This window comes from Elephantulus edwardii, unplaced genomic scaffold (genome assembly GCF_000299155.1).
Source record: "Elephantulus edwardii isolate Elephantulus edwardi_28Jun2011 unplaced genomic scaffold, EleEdw1.0 scaffold00430, whole genome shotgun sequence".
NCBI classification, from domain to species: domain Eukaryota; kingdom Metazoa; phylum Chordata; class Mammalia; order Macroscelidea; family Macroscelididae; genus Elephantulus; species Elephantulus edwardii.
Window position 1 is genome coordinate 347,704 of NW_006400180.1, and position 1,450 is coordinate 349,153.

Here is a 1,450-nt window from a genome sequence, read left to right on the forward strand (position 1 = left end):
TGCACATTTTTGTTCTTCTGGCAATCCATGATATATTCAGCACTCTTCTCCAGTACCACAACTCAAAGACATAAATTCTTTTTCTATCATCCCTAGTCATTGTCCAGCTCTCTGGAACATAGCAAGTAATTTGGATGACAATGGCCTGGATCAAACACACTTTATGATAGGAGAAAATATCAAGGAATCAAAAGACATATTGCAGTGGGAAAACCTGCTGTCAAGAACCTCTACAAAGTGCTAAAGAGCAAGGACATCAGTTTAAAAGTTCAAGTGCCCCTGACCCAAGCTGTATTTCCCATTGCTTTGTATGCATTTGAAAGTTGAACAGTGACTGCCTTAATGTTTCAACATTATTGAAATCCTTGAGAAAGAAGAAATACATATTTGTTTTAATATAAATGTAGTGATTTATTGCTTTTTTGTTTGTTTGTTTCTGTGTCTGTCTGTTTGTTAGTCAAGTCAGTAGAGTCATTTGAAGAGGACCGGAGCACGTGCTATTGAGTTCTTCATGAAAAGAACGACCTATTGCCCTGAGAAATTTAGTTACCTGGAGTGTTCAAAGATTATTTTTAAAAACTAAGCATTGGTCATTAAAAATAAGGAAGGATTCTACAAAGAAAAAAATAAAGAAAGTTGGACAGAGAATAAGGATGAGAGAAGGGAAATTGGTGATTTTGAATTGTAGTGATTGTGAGGAATTTTATCATGGACTGCCAAAACAACAAACATGTATGCCTTGGAGGAAATGCAACTAGAGTGCTCTTTAGATGTAAGGATGATAATTAAACTTCATATCATATACTTTAAACATGTTTTTAAGAGAAGCCAGTTCTTATAAAAAGGCATCATGCTGGGAAAAGTGGAGGATCAGCAAAAGAGAGGAAGACTCTCAATGAGATGTGTTGGCACAGTGTCTGAAAGAATGCTGAGGGTGGTGCAGATAGGACATGGCTTTGATTTGTTGTTCAAAGTGTCACTGTGAGTTGTGGTTGTCTCAGCAACACCTAAAAAGAAGGGACTATGCTGTCATATGGCTGCACTCATCTGAGGAAGATGTGTCAGAGGCTGTTCTGAGTCTGTGGAACGGCTTCCTTTCTCTGTCTCTCTCAGCAATTAGCTATTTGGAACAACAGAGGAAGGGGTAGGTGGAGGGTCCTGGGAGTTCTACCATTGCCCTTTTTGGGTAAAAATTTAGTCTTATTTCCTAGCACCACATAAGTGATACATGGATGTTTGATGTATGAGGGATAGAGGGACAGATGTTCTATTTGGAATATTCAGGAGATTATAGGAAGATTCGAGTGTTTGCAGAAAAATTACTCTACTCTAAATGACCTGGAATAAGTGTAGGGTTTTTTTTTTTAAATTTAGGTTGTTTATTTTTCATGTCAATGAACATCTACAGAGATTTTGGAATTCCATTCATTCATTGTTGCACCCTTCTCCC